This window comes from Zootoca vivipara, chromosome 3 (assembly GCF_965207765.1).
Source record: "Zootoca vivipara chromosome 3, rZooViv2.hap1.1, whole genome shotgun sequence".
In the NCBI taxonomy this organism is placed as follows: domain Eukaryota; kingdom Metazoa; phylum Chordata; class Lepidosauria; order Squamata; family Lacertidae; genus Zootoca; species Zootoca vivipara.
The window spans coordinates 85,349,807-85,372,121 of record NC_142586.1 but is presented as its reverse complement, the minus strand read 5'-3'; positions in this window follow the sequence as shown (position 1 = coordinate 85,372,121).

Sequence of the window (22,315 nt, the reverse complement as noted above, 5' to 3'; positions counted from 1 at the left end):
TTGCAGATGGATTTTCATAAAGCTTTTTTTTTAAATTGCAAACTGATGTGAAAATGTGGAGAATGGAATTTAAAATAGGGAAAAAATGAGAAATTGACAGAAACGGAAACTGTCAGCTTACAGAGGTCAACAGCTTGCCTTCTTGGGACAAGGCGGCAGGCAGTAAAAAATCTCCAGTGATCCAGGTGAGCAAACAACTCAGTGACTGGGCCCTACGCACTGGCCTGGGAAAGCCATATGCCCTGTAACGTGATGGCCTTGCAATCCAGTTCTGAGATCAGCAGAGCACTAATTCTTCAGCCTTTCAGTCCCATAACCATGGCTGTTCTCTATGAGCCACTTAGAACCCTCTGTTGTGTGCTAACTGACAATCAACCATTTCCTGGCCCTTCTGTTTACAAACCAACATACATCCTGCACGATGCTCACTGCAGCTGAAGGTTCAGTGTGTGGCTAATAGTCTCTGTGTTTCCTATGCATGTTCGGTATCTTATCACAGTCTCTGGCCAAAGCTGTCCTAATGATACTCAAACTGCTGAGTTATTAAAAGCAAAGCCCAAGGCAGTGAAACGAAAAGGGGCTTGAGTCCAGAAGATGGCACTTCATTGCTTCAAGAGGTACATTGCTGGCTGCTGCAGACATAACTTAGCCAGAAAGGGTCAAGCTACGCCTAGCTGACTATGTGAAGGGCAAACAGTCTTTTTGCTATAGATCTACGATCTTGATATTAACATTTATGGAACCCATCACAGCACTTTTTGCTGCTGCTGCCGCCATGAAAATGATCTGCAACCCAGACTGGAAGGGTGGGGGAGAAAGGGACTAGAGAGCACAGCCAGGCAACAGCCATTTACTAACTCAAACTCAACATGCCTGAAACACACTAGTCCATGATTTCTCCTGGCTTGGCTGAAATGACTTTCCAATAAAGATCTGCAGCCTTAGTTGGCAACCACAGTTATAGGCCTCGTCCACCACCAGAGGCAATAAGTCTCTGCATATTAGTTGCTGAGAGTCAGAAATGGGAAGAACAATATTGCAGTCAGGTCCTGTTTTCAAACTTCCCACAGGCACCTGTTTGGCCAAGATGCTGGACCAGATGAGCCTTTAGTCTGATGAAGCAGGGCTCTTTGTAAATTCATTTTTGGGAACTGTTGGAGATTGGGAGCCACCTTTTTATTCACACCTTTCAATCTTCATGAAGTTCAAGAAGATGCTCACAAGAGATGCTACTGAATTCATGAGAGATACCTGCTCAGGTGGAAATCCCTAGGGATAAGGGAAACTGTGGCCCTCCAGATTTTTAAAATTATTTTTATAAGACTATTTATCCACCACCAACTCATTAAAAATATATAATGGCACCATACAATGAAATAAAACAATAAAAAACCTAAAACCATAAAATACAGGGAAAAAATGACCAACACTGGATCAAATCAATGCTTGAAAAACAGTTGGTGGGGGCGTTCAGCCAATGAAAAAAATTGTAAGTGCCTGATTTCCATAGGAACAGTGTTTCAAATTAGCAGTGCCGCTAGACCAAAAGCCTCAGTTTGTGTAGAATGAAACAAATAGGAGAAAACGCAGGGCGGTCAGGAGGGCTGCTAGATGATTGCAAGGATCTGGTCAGAGTATAAGGGACAAGGCTGTCTTTCAGTTAAGGTCGTAAAAACGTAAGATGAGCCGGCTGGATCAGGCCACTGACCCATCTAGTCCAGCATCCAGTTCTCAACAGTGGCCAACCAGATGCCCCAATGGGAAGCCCACAAACGGGACCCAGGCACAAGAACATGCTCAGAAGCATTGCTGCCTCCAACTGCTGAGGCTGAGCATAGCCATCATGGTTTGTAGCCTTTATCCTCCATGGCCACCTCAGTTTCTTAATGCATCTGTTTCAAAAGAAAAGAAAAAAGCAGTAGAAATAGCAGATCATATTTTGTTAGCAAAGATGTACAGGGTGAAATGAAAGCTAAGCGAGGGGGTGGAGTAGCAGCAGCTACTTCCCATCCCTCCTCTATATTTTGAGAGGATTCAAATGAAACTGAAACCTTTGGCTTTCTACAGAGAAATTATCAATCTCTCCCCTTTTAAGACACTGCAGCGCTCAGTCTGCTAAATTGTCTGACTTGCACTTGAAGTTTAGCTCTTGGATGAGATGCAGGGGAGGAAATCACTTCCCTTATAATCTCCTTCCCTGCCCTATAGGTAACTGAACACAGGATTCACACAGGCAGTAAAGCTTCAAAGGGAATTACAAGAAATTACAGATCTTGCATTCACCTCATTTCACCCTTTGCTGATGTGGACTGCATAGTTTATTTGTCCCCGTAATCCACATGGCTTCAAAATGTTTTAAGGTTCAGTTGGAATCTTTCTTTCTTTCTTCTTTCTTTCTTTCTTTCTTTCTTTCTTTCTTTCTTTCTTTCTTTCTTTCTTTCTTTCTTTCCTCCACCTCCTCCACCTCCTCCTCATCCTCCTCCCTCTCCCTCCTTCTCCCTCTCCCTCTCCCTCTCTCCTGGTCCATAACCTCCAACATTTTTCAGATGAAAATGCCCCTATTTTGGAGGGTATGCTGCCCCTTCGGCATCTGTGCTTCTGCTGCTGCCCCCACCCCCGAATTCTCAGTCTCCTGCACAGGGCCGTCTTAAGCATGTCGGGCGCCCTGGCACCATGGTGTGATGATCACTCCGGTGCCCCCCGCCCTGTTTCTCACCGCGGTGGGCGGGTGGGTGCAGCACACAGCCACGCGGGACCCCCCTGGCGGCCCAGCGCCCTGGCGCCCTGCGCCACCCGGGCTTGCCTTAGAGCCAGCCCTGCTCCTGCAACTATCCCTCACTGACCCCCACTTTTTTGGTCCCCTCCAGCAGAGCATTTCCTACCTGACCAGGTATTTCTGCCCCCCTTCCACACTAGCCGCCTCCCAATATGGGATTATGTGGCAAGAGAATGGGTATCTGGGTCTCTGTGTGTCCACCTCTCTTCTGCCCTATAGCTGCCCCTTCCTTCAGCATCTGTGTTTTTGCCACTGCCACCCCCAGGATTTCTCACTCTCCCCCCAAGACTGACCACCCCCCTTGACTGGTCCAAGGTCACCCAGAGAGCTTCCAGGCTGTGTGAGAACTTGAACCAAGGTCTAGCACTTTAACCCCTATGCCAATTTGGCTCTTGCCATGTTCTCTGACATAAATGGGCAACATGCGGCACTCTGTGGTGTTTATGCATGTGTGATACAGGGATGCATAACACATAGCCAGTCCTATCCCACCAAATGATATTTAGGTTTGCTCTGGCCAGTTCCATCTCCAGCCGGGACTCCAGTCCCTATGGAATGTCTCTTCAAAGATAGTTAACAAAGATGCCTAGATCACACAGGATCTGACCCCAGAGAATTTTGGCACCAGAGAAAACCATGCAGGTAGTAATTGTATATGGTATGGTGCACATTCTAGCGACTATACATAACATGCCACCACCATTACATTCTCCTGTACACGAGAGACTAGTACCAGTTCTTGTTCAGCCATAGATTTGAGGGGTGGTGCTCTGCAGGAGTTTTTCAACAATAAAATATGACCTTGCTGGCTGTAATGTGTAAGAACCATTGTGGGGCATTCTGTCATAGGCAATTGTTAGCACCAGATGCTTTTAGGGTCTTGGATGGTCATTGTAGATATTTCATTTGTCTGTGAAGCCAATCTGCTAGTAAATCGTGACTAGAAAGTAGGTGTGCATGTCTTAGGTTCACTTGGCCTAATAAAGGCATTGCCCTAGTATGGATTACTGAAACAAGTGAATCCCTTTGACTTTCCCCATAAAAACCTCTGGGCCTGAAAGTTGCCAGGGGTGACATTTCATCCACTTTTGTCAAAAGCAGATAAAGGCCCTAGCTTTTTTTTTTTTGAATTCCCCATAAGAGTGAATGGGAACCACAAAGAGCTTCACTTTTTTATTAAAAAAAACAGGACAGCTTGGAAACCAAATCACAGATCAAAACAGACAGGACACTGAGTGACTCAGAAACAGAATGGATTTCATTTAAAAAGTACAGAGACAAGATGATTCTGGGGTCCATGTACACCACCTTCTAACAAATTCCTTGATGTGGCCTACAATTAAAATACAGCATAGCAAGGGTTACTATGGGGGCAGCATGTTTTCCCCTTTGGAATGTGAAGTTCTTCCACATGAAGGATATCCCTGTATTTCAGTGAAGGAGATGTCTCTGCACACACACACACACACACACACACACAAATATGCACCTTTGCATGGATAAGCCTGTGGAGGCAGGCAAACTATACATATTCAGGCTGTCTCCCCAGCTGAATTGCCTTGTTTAGTTTATTGCTGATCTGATCTACAATGAAGGTTTTTTTTAATGATGTTTTGTCACTTTTAGGGTTTATCCTATGTATTTTTGTGTACTCTTGCTCCCTGCTTAGACACTTTATATTAAGCCTTTTGTAAATGCTTGAAAGAAATACAATAAATACGTCTCTTCACATCTTGGGCACATTTCTCGATCGGGAGAGACAACTGTCTCTTAAAAGCTTTTCTTGTGTTCACAAGCAAGGCTGATGAGGCCCTGCCATGAATATTAAGCATCTGGCGTAGCATGACAGTGGTGGAATAAATCAGTAATGGATAGTATCACAGCAAATTGAGGTCAAAGCAGCTGTGATCTGCGTTTATCAAGATGAAAGCAAAGACTGAGTAACTCCCAACAAATATAGACACAAAATGTAACAAAGATGTCCCCGGATGGCATGGGGTGGGGGAGGGGGAAGAGATGGAGATGTACCGTTAGGGCACTATATTAATTGACACAAACCATTTGCAGCACAAATAACCATGGGAAATTACATCTGGTAAGTGCATACATTTCTAATCTTCTTGTTTGGTTGTGAGAAAAGAATCCCTCTGATACAAATTGTGCTCATTTCATTTCTGTGCTGCTTCCTTGTCAATCTGCTTGATGTCATATGATACATTTCATAAACTACGTTCAGCCCATTTTAATCATAGTATCATAGATTTGTAGAGTTGGTCCAACTGCCTGCAATACAGGAATAATTGGCCCAATGTTGGGTTTGAACCCACAACCCCGAGATTAAGAGTCTCATTCTTTACTGACTGAGCTCTCCCAGGATCATATGTAGCAAAAGTTCTGAATAGTGTTGTTTTTGTGTGTGGATCCTGACATTGGTAAGTTTGAGCTGGAGAAAAATGGTTCCCCACAGACTGTCTTGCCAGAGTGGTGCATGCTCTAGTTATCTGCCGCTTGGACTACTGCAACGCGCTCTACGTGGGGCTACCTTTGAAGGTGACCCGCAAACTAATCCAGAATGCGGCAGCTAGACTGGTGACTGGGAGTGGCTGCCGAGACCATATAACACCGGTCCTGAAAGACCTACATTGGCTCCCAGTACATTCTGAAGCACAATTCAAAGTGTTGGTGCTGACCTTTAAAGTCCTAAATGGCCTCGGCCCAGTATACCTGAAGGAGCGTCTCCACCCCCATCGTTTAGCCTGGACACTGAGGGCCTTCTGGTGGTTCTCTCCTAGTGCTCCAATTAAAAGTCAAGATTTGTCCTGTAATTATAATTTGGACATACAGTAATGGTAATTATATATTTTCTTTTTCTTAATTAAGGAAATAGCATAAACATACAGTGAAACAAATCTCAAAAATAATACTGTAACAATCAGAGCTGTGCATGCCCACCCCCCAATATGATTTGAGGCCCAATCCAGCACTTAGTAGCAGCTCCAATCCAACCCAGGGTGATCAATGGCTGGCCTGACTTGGATCTGGGCCCTGAACTGATATAGGGTCCCTGCATAGGCATGCCACTGGGTTGCCTCTCCTTGTCCCCCACTCATGACTGCATGTTTAATCAAGATTTTAAACCCTAATTAAACACATGGTTGGGAGAAGGAGGAGGATGGGCATATCTCCTTCTCCCTTCCCACGGAAGTCAACCTCATGACAGTTCAAGGCCCCTGAATTGGGTTAGGGCGAGGATCAGATTGAGTTGGCCCCGGATAGTCCCGGGTCAGTTTGGAGGCTAGATGCCTGATTAAACTTGTAGCGAGAGAAGGGAAGAAGATATATGCAAGCTGCCTTCTTGTCTCCTTCACTCCCTCCTCTCCTTGCTGCCAGACCTCTGCCTTTTGACAGGCCTGGATCTCTCCAGGCAGATCGAATCTGACCTGAGGCAGTCTAGAGCTATTTCAGCCTCAACCAGCTGAATCCTGGGTCAAAGTGCATTAACCCGAACCAGTGTTCAGTCTGCCCCTCACATGCACCTGAAACCAGGTTAGTTTCCCTCTCGTACAGTTGGGTATATAGACAGCACTGCGTCACTCAGGATCACAAAGCAATTAACTAGGTCTCATCTCATATTTCAAGAGCAAACATACAGAGCAAAGGAACCTTGCAAAAACACTACCAAATCATCCTGGCAAAACAAACAAGTCTGAGACAGTTGCAGTCTCTTACTGAATGTTCTACAAACAGAAGCACTAACATCCATTCATGACATTATTCACTTCTTTAAGGCATAATGGAAATTATCTCAGTTGTACTTGTGCCGCATGTCTGAGCTGCCGTTGCATGAATGCAAGGTGGGTGACTTTTTTTAAATTAAAAAATGGCCTGTTAGACATCCTTGATTTTTGCCAATGCCAAAGGGATCTGCAGTGGCAAAACAATGGACTCTGCAGTGGGTGGGTGTGGGTGTGTTTTGCTATCAAACCTCTCTTCTCAGTCCTGATGCGAATGAAAAAAATCTCGTCCTCTCTGCAGATCAGCTGAAGAGCAGGAGGGCAGGCTGCATGTCTGTCTGCATTTGAAAGTATGTTGTGATGTGTGTGTGTGTGTGTGTGTGTGTGTGCTGTGATGATTATTGTAAGGTTGCCAGACGTCCCCATTTCCCGGGGACAGTCCCCGGATTTACAAATCAGTCCCCTGAGAAAATCCATCTATTTAATAGGAAGTTGAAAAGTGTCCCCTGATTCATTGGGGGGGGGGAAATCTGGTAACCTAAGAATTTAAAATAATCTTTATTCAGTTTTTTTTAAAAAAAACACATACATAACAAACAAAAAACAGACAAAAGTAAAAAGTAATAAGAATATTCAAATTATATATATACAAAATGAAATTTACAAAAAGCAGAAAACAAAGAAATTCATAAACCAAATATCACAGATAAAGTAAAAGGAAAAAGGAAAAAAAATACAAATAAAAATTCACTTCCTGTTATTTACAACACGCGTTCCTTTATTTATTCTCTTCTTCTTGCTGTTCCTCCTAATCTAATCCAGATCATATTTTCACTTTAAATTTAATTTCTTCTCTCCTTTTATATCCTAATCTAAGCATTTCGCTAAATTAATCTCTATGGTCTCTTTCTCCAAATAATCTTGAACATACTTCCATTCATCTATTAATCTTTGCCTCGGAACATGTCTAATTATTGCCGTTAATTTTGCCATTTTTAAATATTCGATTAACTTCTCCTGCCATTCTTGGATCGTTGGTAGACTGGCCCCTTTCCATTTTGATGCGACCAATACCCTTGCCGCTGCACAAGCGTACAGCAGGATGTTCACTCTGTCTTTTGGTATGTCCGGTGGGGTCATGCTTAGGAGGAAAGTTTCGGGGGTCTTTTTAAATGTGCATTTTAATATTTTTTTTAGTTTTTCATATATCTGATTCCAAAATTCCGCCACTTTAGGGCATGTCCACCAACAATGGTAGTAGCTCCCGATTTTGTCCTGACATTTCCAGCATTTCCCCTCCCCTGTTTTATAATATTTCGCGATCTTATCTGGGGTCATATGCCATCTGTAGAACATTTTTAAGATATTCTCTTTGATTGTTGTACAAGCTGTAAATTTGGCGTCGAATTTCCATAATTTATCCCACTGATTTGTCATAATTGGTCTGCCAATGTCTGCTGCCCATCTTATCATGGTATTTTTTGTGAGTTCATCTTTTAGCTCCCAATTTACAAATCAGTCCCCTGAGAAAATCCATCTATTTAACAGGAAGTTGAAAAGTGTCCCCTGATTCATTGGGGGGGGGGGAATCTGGTAACCTAAGATTAATGCCTCACCTCAATTAACTATTTAGCATAAAATTTACCAGATGCTGGTGAATTTATTCTGAATCAGGCTTGGAAATGAGCTTCAGGGACTCTTAAAAGCCCTCCTTAAATGAGAGAAGAGATTTTAAAGTCTGTGGCTCAGATCATAGTCCGCTGGAAAATAAATGCATCTTTTGCAAACCATTAACAATTCTTTTAATGCAAGAGTCACAGACCCCCCAAAAAGACACCCGCCCATTATCTACAACAGGTAATGTCAATTGGTCTGTGTGTGTATGTGTCCTTGTGTGTTGAGTGGTTATCTTTCCTAAACCACACATCCTATGTTAACAAAAATATTCATTGACTTAAAGCAAGTCCCTGCCTGTCACTCTTTCCAAACATTTCACACAAACCCTGCTCAAGTCCATTCTTCTCGCATTAGATTTAGATGCACATAACCAGATAGATAAGTTCATTCAAAGGTTAATCAAAACTGTCACACCAGCACACAGTAAACCTTTGCGACAAAGGATTTTTTTTATGGGGCAAAAACCCCCAAGTTTTTTTAAAAAAATGCTAGGTCACCAAATATGGTATTGCTAATGTTATAATTTGTGTAGCTTTGCTTGTCGTGTTATGGAGGCTATGCTATTTCATATTTATGTTAATTCCTGCTGGAATTTCTCAGCTTTCCAGCTGATGACGTCACAGATGCATTTCAGGTAGAAGAGAGGCAAAAGGGAATAGGCAGTGAAGAAGCTCTGTTCTAAATCAGCCACAATAATGCTGGTATAATATAAAGCTATGCCGTTATCCTCCTCTGAATCATTCCCATATATAGGGTATTTTAGACGGAATGATCTAAAATTATCTGCCTTTTTATATTGCTTTAGATGTAAGGTGAGTGGAAAGTCTCTCTAACATTTGAGCCCAAAGTAAGTACAAATGGATGCTCAATAGCCTTATGCCTTTGAAAATGGAAGTATAGATAAACATGCAGCTGAGGACGTGTGTTGAATCAGATCTTGTTGCTGAGCCCTCTGAAGATTGTATCCAGGTCATGTAGCTCAGTAGCAGCCCTTGTATGAATCCCCAAAGACTAAGTCAAAGATCCTATGGCTCTCATCTTAATGACCTCGATTTTATTTTTGTCAGATTTGTGGATGGATGATCTTTTGAGTTTTCTCTCTTGGCCCCAGGAGCATTGCTTAAAATGTGGTGTGGTTTAGCTTACTGCTTTGGTACTGTGCAAGCAGGGCTTTCATTATCATTTGAGGCAGATAGATATACGTCTGATATTCCCACACCCACAATACAATCTACATAAAATGACTAGTTCCAGATTATAAGCAACCCTGAAGCTCCCAGGAAAGCCTATCAAGGATTTCTCAGAGCAGATATCACTAATGGGAGACACATCTTCCTCATGTTCAGTTTGTGTATCCTAACATATCATTCTCCTGCAATGAGCAGAGCAGAACATGACACATTTCTAGGCCTTGTTTTTGCTCCACAGGAAGCAACAGCGTGTGCTAGCGCCTCAGGATCCTCTGCAATGGACAGCAGTTCTGTGGTAAAGTTGCAGGGGATCCTTGGTAAACAGATCCACATGGAAATGCTCCCTTGAGAATAAGAAGTGTTTAAAAAGCAAATTAAGAGGCTTTATCCAAGAGCCAAAACACTGAGATGATGATGATGATGATGATAATTTATTATTTATACCCCACCCAGCCACTCTGGGCAGCTTCCAACGATTAAAATACAATAATCTATTAAACATTAAAAGCTTCCCTAAACAGGGCTGCCTTCAGATGTCTTCTAAAAGTCTGGTAGTTGTTATTCTTTTTGACATCTGCTGGGAGGGTGTTCCACAGGGTGGGCGCCACTACCAAGAAGGCCCTCTGCCTGGTTCCCTGTAGCTTTGCTTCTCGCAGTGAGGGAACCGCCAGAAGGCCCTCTGTGCTGGACCTCGGTGTCCGGGCAGAACGATGGGGGTGGAGATGCTCCTTCAGGTATACTGGATATGATGAGGAAGAGCAGAACAGGAATGCATTTCTGGCATGTCCCTTCATACAAACACAGATGTACAACTCTGGAGTGCCAGGGACAAAGACAAGAGGGCAAGAGGTTCTTAAAGCAAATTCCAAGATAAAAAAATTCCTTCAGTAGCACCTTAAAGACCAACTAAGTTTATATTTTGGTATGAGCTTTCGTGTGCATGCACACTTCTTCAGATACCAAATTCCAAGATGTTAGAGAAGGGATGTAAGATCTCCAGTCTTTACTCAGTTCCATCCTCCAATCCACTGAGCAGAAACTGTTTTAATGGAGAAGGGGCACTGCATCGCCTGCAAACATCCACTGCCTTCATTGGAAAAGCTTTTCAGTGTCTGGTGCCTCCTTCCTTCCCAGAGTGACAGGTCTACAAAGGCCTGAGAAAGTGTGTTTTGCCAAGGAGTGGTTGACCCTCAGAGAGCAAAGGTCACCCCAAGTTCATCCTGGTGCTAATTAAAATCATCTTCACGCTCTTTATCAAATGTCACTTCACTGACTCTCTCTCAGTCTGTCATTTGCATGCATCTCATTGTGGAATCTGAGCAACTGATACCCTAAGACCTTCTTGTCTGAGCAGGGAAAACGATGTCCATCTCTTTGAAAAGTGACGGTGACATTTCCCATTCTGTAGAGTGGATGTTGAAAATTGCCATTGGTGTCGTTGTCATCATCATAACCATCACCATCAAATAAATGGCACAATCTGCTCAAAATACCAAAGAGATACATCTATGGCACAATGAGTTCTGTGTTTTCATTTACTTATTGAAATATTCACATTCTGCCTTTTTGTCCACAAGGTGGGGGATCCTCCCCTCAAAAATTGTAACAAAAAACCCTCCATAAATTAAAACAGATAATTTAACAAAATAAGGCAATGTAGGAGAGTAACCAGAACTGAGAAAACACAGAACAGAGGGGATTGCAAATTCTCTTTGGGATTGTTTCACTTAAGAATATCCTATATATTAGGCTGCTACGTGCAATGATCTGGCCATCTTTGCTTCTTTTCTACCATCTATTGATGCGAAGCAGTACAGATCAAATCCTCGCTTCTTGTATCTGATTTTATCATTTCCATTTCACTGTAACAATTCTAGCCTGCAATGGATCCATGTTTGCCTTACGTGCTGTGCAATTAAAATGCTCCTGACTCGTGCAGAGCCTTTGCTTCTGTGAGTGCTTAATTGAAGTGATGTAGCCCTCTGGCATCTCCATGAGGTTGGGGGTGGCTGGGCACCCTTTCTGTTTTGGAGGTGTGACACAACCAAAGGCCAGGGAGATGAAATGATTTGCCCGAGAGCAGACTTTGTTGTCTGAAACAGACGCAGCAACTTAGTTCATATCTGAAATTTACATGTCTTTCTTTTAAAATTCTGATACAGCCCCGGGCAGATATTTACATGTTTCTAGACAGAAGTCCTCCTGCCCTACAGAAAGCCCTTTCTGTCTTTGTAAGCATTAATTTATCTCAAAGTAATTGATCCTCATGAAGTTTCTTTGGACTAAAGAGTAAAGTAAAAACAAAATGTGGAGAGAGCTGTGACTTGTCGATATGAATTCAGACAGGGATGGATGGCTTGTGTCCGTAGGTCACAGCTGGTAACAGTGGGTGACAAATGGATGCATTGGCTCAGAAAAATCCTAAAGTAAGAATGGAAGTGTCAGCATCAACCTCCCCCCCCAAGTAGGAAGTAAGCTTTTACAGATCTATAGTGTACCTTCAGGGGTTCCCAATGTGGTACCTGCAGGTGCCAATGTGCCCATTGGCACCTGCAATGGTGCCCATAAAAGGTCTCATTTAAAAACACCCCAAACCCATGTGACGATTGCTTTTCCTGCTCAATTCCTGCTTGCACAACCTCTAACTTTATCATTTTTCCAAATTCTCCACATTTCAAGATCTGTTCGCAGGGTGTGTTGTGTATGTTGTTGTTGTTTTTGGTTTTTTGTTTTGTTGTTGTTTAGTCGTTTAGTTGTGTCCGACTCTTCATGACCCCATGGACCAGAGCACGCCAGGCACTCCTGTCTTGCACTGCCTCCCGCAGTTTGGTCAAACTCATGTTCGTAGCTTCGAGAACACTGTCCAACCATCTTGTCCTCTGTCGTCCCCTTCTCCTAGTGCCCTCAATCTTTCCCAACATCAGGGTCTTTCCCAAGGATTCTTCTCTTCTCATTGTTGTTTTTTTTAAAAAAGATCCTAATAAAAAATTCACCAGCATTTTAGTACAAATTTCTCCTCATATACACATTTGTATACAAATCTGCACGTTTGCAAAGTGATCTTCCCTAATATACACATTTCCGCAAGTTAGTTTTGCTAATATATGCATTTGCATGCACGCTTTACTTTAGTATATGCATTTTTTGCTTTGTACACATGGCTGGAGAAATGCAGAATTTGGAGACCTGCAGATTTCAAAGGGTGGCTGTGCTTTGGCTCTCGGTTTGTTTTTTGGGACGTGTGAAGTTGGCCTTGGAATGTGAACTGAATCCACTCCATCCCTATCTGAATGAGCACATCTTTGCTTCCCCTTATGGTCTGATTGTGTATTTGTAACTATAGCAAATAATCTCAAATAAAGCTCTTGAGTGCTTTCCCCATCCAAAGGCAATTAAACCTGGCTGTACTGTCCACTGAACTTTGCACCATGTATGGAAGTGAGGAATATGCAACAATTACCTTTGGGAAATCCTTATGTTTCTGATTATTGTTTTTCAGCCACCACTGGATGCCTGATTATTATGCCAGAAATGTGCCATGCACTCCTCTTACGCTTGCCGCCATGCTGGAAGCGGTATCATTTTTTCAGTTTCCTTTTGCTCCCTTTTTTGTTTCCCCCTGACAGGGATAGTGTTCAGCAAATGTACCAGCCTCTGAACCTGTACTCAGACAAGGCTTGGCTTGAGGGAGGAAAACTCTTCTTCCTGTGTTTCAGACTCCACATGTCCTCAGGAATACATCCTTCTCTTGCCAGCTCACTAGTTCTAAACATTCAGGGGCTACAGTTTTAAAGCGGTAAATGAATCTGTGTGCTACTAACTGCTTCCCGAGGCACCAAACCCTTTGCTTGAAAAACAAGGGGAGAGGAAGGTTAAGCTGTGACTTGGGCTGAAATACAATGAAGTATAATAAAAAATACAGTCCTGAAAAATCTATGATTCTTAAAATACACTGGTTTTTTTGGGTGCAGTTTAATTTTCATAATACCTTATGAGGAATCAGTCTTTTAGTGTGGTAGCATCTCTCACTCCATAACTCTCTGTCTATTGATATCTGGCAAGTTTGTTCATTGTATTATTTTTGATAACTGCTAAAAGCATTATTTTTTTGTTTCGTTTAGGCAAGCCTATCTAAACATGTCATTTTATCATGCAGAGTTGTTTATAAGATGGCTAATTTTAATCTAGATTTTGATAATTTCCATTATGTCTACTTGTTTTAAAAGTCTGTTGATTTTAGCTATAATTGATTATAAGTATTTTATATTATAGAGATCGTCTTTTAAAGATTAATAAGCAGTTATATAAATTTTGTCAGACAAATATAAATAAATCACATCTAAGAATAGGCCTTTGGCTATGTAAACTATTAATGGAGCTGGGACTGGCTGCCCCTGCCATCTGGTTGGCAGTGAGAGACCGGGCTTCCTTGGTGGTGGCACCACCATTATGGAATGCTATTCCCTGGAAAGTTCACCTGGATTCACCTGTGTGCCAGGCAAAACTGTTGCATTCTTGAAAGCATAAGCAGCTCCTTCATTGGGACACAGCAGCTGTGCTAGCTTTCCAGTAGGCGAGTCACTGCTCTTTACCTGGAGCGCAAGGCAACAAGGAAGTAGACATGGTGGACACACTGGCAGAGCCAATCCTCTGCTCCTGTCAGAGTGTTTGCACTGCGCTGACCTCCCTGCTGCTTCATCCCTCCCTTCCCATCTGCTCAGAAGCTAGCACAGATGCTCTGATCCACCTGACCAGCTGCCTCTGCCCGTTTTAAATCATTTGCCACCCTTCATGAAATTTGTTGAAAACTTTCAGTTCCTGATCTTGATTGTACTAGTCTTTTTTTATCTTGTCAACATTTTTTTTTTTAAAAAAAACATTTTATTTGCATTTCCCTTTTATGCATCTCTAAAGCCATCCCGGATGTTTGAAGGTGAGATTAAAAACACATTCCCAATTAAATCAGTAATGCAGCATCGCCTGAGCTCTGCGTGTGCGGCTTTTCCCTGATTGAAGTGCAGAGTGTTTGAGGACCAGGACATCCGCAGGGAAACCAAAATGCTTGTTTACAAAGCAATTGTACTGCCAACCTTGCTATATGCTTGTGAAATATGGACCACTTATGAACACCATCTTCAACTCCTCGAAAGATTCCATCAACGGTGTCTCCGAAAATTTTTACACATCACTTGGGAAGACAGGCGAACTAATATCAGTGTACTGGATGCTTATCGTCTTGGAAAGTGTAATGCTGGTGGTCAACAAAAGAGGTTAAAAGACTGTCTCTAAGGCAATTTTTTAAAATATAGCACAAACACCAACAATTGGGAAACACTGGCCTGCAAGCGCTCCAGTTGGAGAACAGCCTTTACCAAAGGTGTCATGGGCTTTGAGGACACTCGAACTCAGGACTCAAGGGAGAAACGTGCAAAGAGGAAGGCATGCTTGGCACATCCACACCGTCATCAACTCCCATCTGGAAACCAATGTCCCCACTGTGGGAGGATGTGTAGATCCAGAATTGGTCTCCACAGTCACTTATGGACTCATTGTTAAAACCGTGTTTATGGAAGACAATCTTACTCGGCTATGAGTGATCACAAAAGAAAGAAAGAAAGAAAGAAAGAAAGAAAGAAAGAAAGAAAGAAAAGAAAAGAAGAAGAAGAAGAAGAAGAAGAAGAAGAAGAAGAAGAAAGCCATGCCTGCATAAGTCTCCCTTTCTCTCCCCCCCCCCAAACCTCATCTATCCAGCACAGGTGGCTAGGATAAGTTAGAAAGAAGAGCACCATCTTTTCCATTTTACCAGTTGCTGGACACTGCAGGAAAGGAGAGTGGTCTTGTGCTTGGGTTCTGCTTGCAGGTTTCCCACAAGCATCTGGCTGAGAACAGGATGCTGGACTACAGTAGACGGGCCATTGGCCTGATTCATAAGGCTCTTTCCATTTCCTTCCTCCTTGGCACACTCCTCAGGACTAAGACTCCTGGAGGAATATACCATTCATCCAGTGGGAAGACCAGTTTGACCCAGAATAGAAAGAATACAGGTTAAATCTCTGTTTGCGCAGGCACGTCGAACTCCCAAGAGACTGTGATCTACTCACATTATTAAAATACTGGCTGTGATCTACCCATTGTTATTGACAGGCAACGTTTTTTTAAGGAAGGCAAAGTTGTTGAGCTTTTTTGGGGGGAAGCCAAAGTTTTTTTTTGGGGGGGGGGAGATCTACCACGACGTCCAGTGATCTACCGGTAGATCACAATCTACCTGTTGGCCATACCTGTGATTTCCTTTACGGTGGCATAAATCTCTTCTCTTTCTTTGTATGCCTGCAATCATGCCTTTTACTTTCCCACACTACTAACCAGTCTTTCATCCCTGCGTGCTGCCTGGGTGGCCTTTGTAAGACCACAGCTAAACAGCTCAACCCCCTATGAAACGCAACACACGCCAGCTGCACCGCTTTTCTAGGGAGGAAAAGATGAAAATATACGGTGTGTCGAATCATATATTTTAACCGTCATGTAAACTGTACCATTTTGCAATATCCTTTTATGCTTTATAATATTATCATGTATTTTAGAGCCTCTGCCATATATTTCCAATGCCTGCCGTTTGCAGAGAAATGCGCTAGGCAGCCTCTCTTCTTCTGAAGAGGGGCTGCCTGGTTATTTCCTCCTCCTCAAGAAAGAGCTTTAACACAGCCTCCAAATTGCTTTGCAGGGCAAGCAGGAACCCCCAGCACAAAGCTGGCATTTATGGAATGAGGAATCCATACTGGGAATGTAAGCTAAGTGTGGAAGGGCCAGTTCTGAAGACTGAAGCAGTCAAGTGGGCAAATAGAGAGGGTAAGGTGATCCTGCAAGGAAACATATTGTTATACATCTCCACCCCCATCGTTCAGCCCGAACACTGAGGTCCAGCGCCGAGGGCCTTCTGGCGGTTCCCTCACTGTGAGAAGTGAGGTTACAGGGAACCAGACAAAGGGCGTTCTTGGTAGTGGCACCCACCCTGTGGAACGCCCTCCCACCAGATGTCAAAGAGAGAAAAACAACTACATGACTTTTAGAAGACATCTGAAGGCAGCCCTGTTTAGGGAAGTTCTTTATGTTTGATGTTTTATTGTATTTTAATATTCTGTTGGAAGCTGCCCAGAGTGGCTGGAAAAATCCAGCCAGATGGGCGGGGTATAAATTATTATTATTATTATTATTGGATTTAGTAAAAGTTAGAATAAATCAAGTTTTGATTAAACTGTGCAGAACTGTTTATGCAGTTTATGCTAATGAGCCACCGCTGCCTGCCAGGCTTCACTGAGTCTAAGCCTATAAGAAAAAAGGCTGGTGATCACCCATCAATGAAAGCCATCAACAAGGCAAAAGACAACCCCAGAGTTGGGAGGAGAAATTTTCGAAACACCTGTTCTTCCTATGAGGATCCAGATGCATATCTGTCCACTTTGTGGGAACCGTGGGGAGTTGAAACAGAGCCACTAAATGCAAATGCAATTATTTCAAGCAAGGGATGTGGAGATTGCGGTCCTCCACAATCATCTCATTAACCATGTCCGTTGGCCACACTGGCTGAGGATTATGGGAGTTGTAATCCAACAGCATTTAGAAAGCTACAGATTTTCTTTTTAAAGACATGGTGGCCAGTGGAAGTGCAAGAAAAAGATCTAAGTAGCATCAGCATTGGGCAGGACAAGGAAAGAAAAGAGTACCCAGTTTAATTCTAGTATTACTGTACTGATGCCCCGCCCCACCCAGAAAGATCCTGGGGATTAGGAGAGGGAGTTGATGAAGAAGTTTCTGCTAAAAGTTCCCCTCAGAGCTGTAGTTCCTATGGCTCCTTGTAGAGAGAATGATGATTAAAACAGCTTAAATCTGCCCTGTAGAAATGCCCTCTGTCATCCCCCCCCCTTTTGGAAATATTTCACAAAGCCGCATCCATCCATCTCCCTCCATGTAGCAGTTCTTAGGCAGAGGGAGCTACTTCAGCCTTTGAGTTCATATTTAGACCATTATTCAGCCACCTGAAAAAACGAGGAGCCAAATTGGAAGCATTTAGTCGATTTTTAAACACAAGCCCAGGAGGCTGCTCTTTATTTAGTGAAATCTGCCTGGGGGGAAAATAAGCTATTCAGGATTTCCAATATGGCTTCTGTGGGTAGCGAACTGAATGAAATGCATGAAAGATTAAAAGCACAGAATCTAATTCTCTTCTGCCTTTTATCATAACAAGAGCAACTTGCTGATTTCTCCCCTCTTTGATACACCAGAGTTTAATCTAGCATATGCTAAATAACCGTAGGAAACAATTGCTTCTGTATCTGTAGTCTTGCAATATGGTTCATTTCAATCTGCTTGAGCATAATAAATTAAAGATGCAAATATTTGCAAGTAGATAAATATGTACCACTCTAGCAGGAAGGTAAACAGCATTTCTGTGTGCTGCTCTGGTTTGCCAGAAGCGGCTTAGTCATGCTGGCCACATGACCCGGAAGCTGTACACCGGCTCCCATGGCCAGTAAAGCAAGATGAGCGCCACAACCCCAGAGTCATTCACGACTGGACCTAACGGTCAGGGCTCCCTTTACCTTTATTTACAGTATATTTTTAAAAACCTGGAACAAATATTTGGCACAGCACTACTTTTGATTAAATTCCTACAGATTTGGAGTATCCTGGGGGCAGCCTTGGAGCTTCTGCTCCTGAATAGAATTCCAGAGACAGATTGAGATTGGTGCAGATCTGAATGCTTCTCATGGTTCAAATGAACAACAAAAGGAGGCATGCCTGGATCAAAGATACAAGGTACCCATCAGGGCTGGTTACTGGATCTGGCCAGTGGATCAGATCCATATCTTCCTCATGGCCAACTTTGACAGGTGGGTGAGGCTGACCACATGTCCATTACCTGATGTCTCAAAGACCCATCTTTCTTTGCCTGATTAGTTCACTGCATGCAAAAGTATAGTACTTTGCAAGCTCCAATGATCAGATGAGTGTCGACGTTTGAAAAATCTAGTACTCTTGCAAGTGCTGTCATGAGTGATAGGGCCTACTGATACAAGAGAGGGAAGGAGTGAGGGAGATGTGTGTACATGGGCAGTGAACTGTTCTGTCAGCACAAGCTGTTCTGGGGGCTTCTCCTGACCCTCCAGAACAGATCTGGGGGATGGGGGGTGGGGAGAGAGGGAAAGCCCAGTTGCACTAGTGGGAGACCTTGCACTGGCTTCCACTGGTACAATGGGTTAGTTGAATCCAGCCCTATGTTTGGAATAATTGTTGATTGATTGCTTCCCAAGAAGCAACTGGTATGTTGAAATGGACTGAGCCATAATAACAGTTTTTTTGGTTTCCAGTTGGTACTTTTGAAAACACGGCTCCCCTCTTTGTCTTCTTCCCTATGCAAGTGACCCCATTAACCTGGTGATGGGCAATTTTCTAGTCCTATGTGTACATGGGTGGGTGGGTGTCCAGCAGACTAAGTTCCAGTTCACACAGATGGAGCGCAGCCTACTTGTGGGCCAGGGAACAACTCTGTGTAATTGCTTTGGGGCTGCAACATGTGCAAAGTGGCACAGGAGTTACAAAGAGCTAAGAGTGCAGAGGTAATTTCCCCTTCGGTTTGTTGAATCCAACCGAGATGAGAATCAGAGCAGGATTTGAGCACTGGAAATTACAATGCAAGCAAAGGCCCAGGGGAACGGAAGCTACAGCGCTTTTCACAACTCCTCAGCTGCTTCCCTGCGCATATTAAAATGTTCTCTGAGTGGTATTGTAATACATTTTAAAGCTGTCTCTGGGTGCCGAAAATGTTCAACATGATATTCTAGCACTGTAAGAACCACAATGGGGTTTAATATAGCTCGGAGGAGTCTAAGGCTCCCTGTTTGTACTATTTAATGGTAACTTTCAAGCGTTGGATCTTGCAATACCTTCTCCCCAGAGAAAACATTCTGTACTGGTGCAGGCTGAGAAAGCGGGGAGATGGTAAGGATATGTTGAGCATTAATGTATAATTTCCATACCATTACTATAGCAATTTTTGGAGACTTTTTTTAACAACAACAACAACAACAGCCCACAAAACCTCTGCGAATCATTATTCAGATGAATGTTACCTGAAGGGGGGGGGCATCATCATTGTGGTGGTTGTGCTTTGAATGTCAAATCTGGAAAATGTATTTCAAAAGGTATTGGATGACTGAAATACTTCTCTCCTGAATAAGCCCAGCTGTGTACTTCCTAAGTCGAAGTCTTTCTGTTGCAGAGGTGCACAGAACTTTGAAATTTAGCAGAAAGTTTTACTTCCTGGCAATCATGGGCGTACCCAGGATCAAAACTATGGCGGGCCCACCAGCCACACACCCCACCCCCAGCCACCCGATTGGCTGACTGACGATGATGTGTCCGGGATCCCCCCAGGAGGTGTGGTCAACGTCCATGCCCCCCAGAGGGGAGGGGGCCGTTTCCAGCCATTGCCGAGGTGGCACACAGAGCCACCCGTGCTTGCGCTTCTGCCTCACCCACTCCTTTACCGGCAGCGGTGACTAAAACGAGGCAGCAGCAGCGAAGCTGCCTCCGTCGAGGGAAACCAGGACCTGGACCTGGACCTGGGCTAACTTCAGCCCACACTCCTTCAAGTCACAGCAAGCACAGCACAGAAAGTGCTGCCCCACAATGCTCCGCAGCAGCTCATTTGCATACATGCAAATTAGCCCAGGTCCAGGTCCAGGTTTCCCTCAACGGAGGCAGCTTTGCTGCTGCCGCCGCCACTTTGCTTCAGCTGAGCAGGCCGAGCACAGCTGGCAGGGCGCCGGACCATGGCGGCTGGTATAGTTAAGGCGGCCCTGCCCGCTGCGGCAAGATCGTGTACCTGACCAAGAAGGTGAACTGCCTTGACCAACACCACCATAGCTGCCAAGTTTTCCTTTTTCTCGCGAGGAAGCCTATTCAGCATAAGGGAAAATCCCTTTAAAAAAGGGATAACTTGGCAGCTATGAACAGCGCGCGACGTGAGCTGTTTTATACCATCCCCCCCTTTGCTTCTAGAGCGGCAGCTGCCCCGCACTGGGTATGCCCATGCTGGCAATACTGCACAAATATAAGATCCTAAATGCGTGCCTCTTCAATATCCTCAGTTAGGAGGGACTGGCCCTTTTGCACTTTTCTCCCCGCTCAAATCTCTACAAGCAAATACACTTGGTCTCACTTACTTTCCTTACACTCACTACCTGAAAATTCACTTATCCGCATGTAAAGAATTATGCCCAGACCTTGCAATTCACTAATCTGAACAGCCAACTTCCTTGTTCTGTTTGTGCTTTGCTGGTCAGTGGCAGCCATTTTCAGGCAGAAACCTGGAAAGAGGGACTGAGGAGTAAGATTGGACAAATCAGAGAACAGGAGAGATTGGAAAAATCAGGGAGCAGGGGAGTTTGGGTACAAATCAGCTTTCTTTAAAAAAACTTTGTCTTTCTTTTGCTGATTGGCTACAGCCATAAAGCAAGGGGGGAAAGAGAGCAGACAAATCCTCATTACTCAAACGCTCATCTAACAAATGATTTCCATGGAATGTGTTGTGTTTGGTAAGCAGGATCAGAATGTAATACATAAGTCATTTGCAGCAAAGCTTCTTGATTTCCCCTTCAGCAGCTTACATTGCAACTATGGTATGAATTACCACATTTATTTAACGCAATCGGACTAAGGCATTCCCAGTTTGCAGAAGTGCAGAGATCAAATCCTCATGTGACTCTTCCCACAGTGAGAGGTACCGTAATCTCTTGGCGTGTTTATGCAATCAGGTTGCACAGACTCTGTTGGAGAAATGTGAGCACGCTCGTTTCCAAACACAATTAAGAAGGAAAACTAGAAAGCTAGTGGTTTCTGGGCTGCTGAATGCTAAATGCTATCCAGGGGTTATTGACGATCTGATTAGAATGAAATGGTGCTGAAATGCAATTGATTTGGGAATAACAATGCATCTATTAAATGGTGATGACCAGAGAAAATATGCATGCCGACCTTCTCCATTGCATTCCTGAGATGTTTATATCATGACGATACACTGTTGCTCTTCTAGCATATTTATTATTTATTCAGTTCCTGCAATCCACATCCGCCATTGCTGCTCAACCCATCGGGCTCTGACAGTCTCGGGCACTGGCATGGCCTCGGCCACACCCGCAAATTCATCAGTGCCAGAGGGATGGGCTGAGATGAGGGCTAGTCCAGCACGCTCTATCTGGCCTCTGGCTTTATTGGATGTCACAACATCCTCCCACCCTTCCTGGTTGCCTTTGGAGCCAGGTAAGGTGGTGGTTTTAACCACTAGCTGGAAAATCGGCTTGGTTGACTGCTGCTCCTGGGTCTTTTACTGGTGAGAGTTATTAAGTGAGTTTATCAGAGTTCTGGCAGGTATGTGTGGGAATTTGACAGGTAGGTTAGGGTTTTGTGAGCACCCTTAGGCATTTTGGAGGTATAAGGTGAGATCTAAAACTTAGGCCACATTCACCCCTGAAATATACTCAGAGTCGAGAGTGAATTTCATGCTCTTTATTCGGCTTGTAGTAGCAATAGAAGAAGAAGAGAATAATGGCTCTTTCCCCAAAATGTCTGCTTATATACATTGTTTACACAATGGGCATTGCGTGATTGGCTACTTCAGGGCTGCTCCTGCAGGCCAATCAGGTTGCTGATTCACTTCCACCTGGAGCTGGATTGGGTGGCTCCTGCGGACCAATCAGACTGCTGCATTCTGGATCCTATTGTTCTAGGATTCAGCTCAGTACATAACAACCCCATACATTAAAAATGCTACAATACCACTTTAAACAGTCGTGGTTTCCCCTAAAGAATCCAAGGAACTGCAGTTTGTTACAGATGCTGAGAATAGTATGCTAAAATGCAAAATAAATAAATCCAGAATC